Source organism: Octopus bimaculoides, chromosome 4 (assembly GCF_001194135.2).
Source record: "Octopus bimaculoides isolate UCB-OBI-ISO-001 chromosome 4, ASM119413v2, whole genome shotgun sequence".
Lineage (NCBI taxonomy): Eukaryota > Metazoa > Mollusca > Cephalopoda > Octopoda > Octopodidae > Octopus > Octopus bimaculoides.
The window spans coordinates 96,714,341-96,717,148 of record NC_068984.1 but is presented as its reverse complement, the minus strand read 5'-3'; positions in this window follow the sequence as shown (position 1 = coordinate 96,717,148).

The following is a 2,808-nucleotide window of genomic DNA, read 5'->3' as shown; positions in this document are numbered from 1 at the left end:
CTCTTCTCTCCAATCTCGCGAACTCATTTCACCCTTTTTGGATAGACTTGTGACTGGTGACAAAAAATGGATCTTCTATCGAAATGTTAAACGTCGTAAACGTGGCTTGGTGAAAGGGTAAAAACAGTGGCTTCGTAAAAGCTCAACCAACCGAGAAGGGAACTTCATGGGAAAAGGGTTCTTCTCTCTATCTGGTGGGATTCCAAAGGAGTAATTCCCTTTGAATTATTACCACCTAATGCAACAATCAATGTTCAAGTCTACTGTCAGCAATTAGAGTGTTTGAACCAAGCTTTGAAGAAAAAAAAGACCCGCTTTAGTGAATCGAAAAGGAGTGATGTTTCATCAAGACAATGCATGATCCCACACTGCAAAGATCTCAGAAGATCGAAGAGCTTGGTTGGGAAAAAATTCCTTATGCACCTTATTCTCCCAACCTTGCTCCTTCAGACCACCATTTGTTTCGTAGTTTACAGACCCATTTTGGGGACATAACTTTCGCAAGCCAGGAGGAGGTCGAAACTGACATTTCAGAGTTCTTCGCTTTGAAACCAAAAGAGTTTTACATTGATGGGATTAAAAGGCTTGTAAATAGATAGAAGGAAGTCATAGATAATCAGGGAAAGTACATTGCTGATTAAATTTCAATTAAATATAACATTTGATCTCTTGTTTTCTTTATTCAAAATTCGGACAGAACTTATGGGATGACCTGATAATAATAACTATAGGCACTCACATTGACAAGTCCACGCATAATGCTCACACATTTAGGTCATCACACACACACACACACACACACACACACACACACACACACACACACACACACACACACACACACACACACACACACAGGGGCCTGTCAATGTGGTTAAGAATTGCAATTTGCAACCACTTCTGAGTCCATTCCGCGACAAGTTTGTTCTTCTACTCTCAAGATTTGCTCAATTATTTGTGGATAGAAACTTTGTATGCATATATGTATGTTCTCTTTCTTCTTTTAGAGTAAATTTTGACCGGCCACCTACGTAAGAAGGTCTTGAAGACTTTTATAATTCCCGACGTCGGGATTATTTGTAGCATATGAATTAAGGATTTGCATTATCTCCTTAAAATGCCAAATTCAACCATGCTTTGCTTAGACGGTTTAGTATGTACCATGTTGCTCTAATAATAATAGGTATGAAACGGAAAGTGTATCTTGGGTACTGGATTTGCAAACTTCTTATCAATAGTCCATAGGTATCCTCTTTCGTGTCAATGTATGTATGTATGTATGTATGTATGTATGTATGCATATACGTGCGTGCGTATGTATGCGTGTAGATATGTATGTATATATGTATGTATGTACGTACGTATGTATGTATGTATGTATGTACGTACGTATGTATGTATGTATGTATGTTCACTTCTGTTTTTAATTATTTAAATTCATTCTCCGAGGAAAGAGCTGGTTTCTAACAAAGATACAAAACTTCGTTGTTTGAATGTTGAGAACGAAAATAATGTCACATTTTAAACTTGAGAAAAGTCTTGCATATTTTTACTTTTTCACCAACAAATTGTATTTTTAATGAGCAAGTTGGTTGATGTTTTCTTTTGAAAACCCCAGCTTATCCAGATTATCACTTAGGCAACAGAAAAACAAGCGCACGAATTATTATTGGTATAAATGTGAAATCTGGATATAAAAGCTGGATGTTTCGAAGCAGTTGTCCATAGTTATCTTCTTTCTCTTTATCTTTAATTTTCAAATGTATGTATGTATGTATGTATACAGAATGTCCTCAGAAAACCTTTTCACATATTGAATGATTATAAAGTCAATGCTTATTAAAATACAATTCCTTTTCAAAATTTAGTAGAATCTACAGGTAGAATTTAATTGCTTTATGAACGCCTGTTTTCACACTGATGACCATTTCTAGTCCAGGCACAGACTATAACGCGTAGCAATAGAATTGCAAGCGTCAAGAAACATTTCATTCGGTATTTGTGTACATTCTTGTTCAATGGCTGCCTCCATTCCGTCAATTGTCGCCAGTTTTCTACCGTAAACTTTATCTTTTAAGTATCCCCATAAAATAAGTCGAGGTGTAAGGTCTGGTGAACGAGGGGGTTACACTACTGAACGTCTTCGCCCAATCCATTTGTTTGGCAAAATTTCATGAAGATTAAACATAACATTATTATAGTTGTGTGGTGTGCCTCCACATCTTCAAAAAACCTCTTGAATGGTTGACATAGCAGACTGCTGCAGCAAATTCAAGTAAATCGGCCCAGACACAGTACCGTCAAAAAAGAATGGTTGAATTAATCATTTTGAGGATAAGTTGCCTCATTCTGTAATTCCTAGTAAAGTAATATGATGTTTCTCCGTAAGACGGTGAGCTGGCAGAATCGTTACTGCAGCGGCCAAAATGCTTAGCGGTATTTCGTCCGTCTCCACACTCTGAGGCTAAATTCCGCCGAGGTCGACTTTACCTTTTACCCTTTCGGGGCCGATAAAATAAGTACCAGCTTAGCACTGGAGTTGACATAATCGATTTACGCCTCGTCCCAAATTCCTAATCTTGTGCCAAAATTTGAAACTTATATGTTGATCCTCAGCAATATGCAGGTTCTCAGGTCTTCAACTGTCCGAAAAATGTTATCACGATATTATCTACCGATGAGACATGATGTTGTAGCTAGGACACTCTATAATGAAATTCATCGGAAGAATAATCCTGAGGACAAAGAAATAAGAACCTACAATGCCATAGCCACTCACAATAAAAAGGAATGTAGGTGGAAGGTACC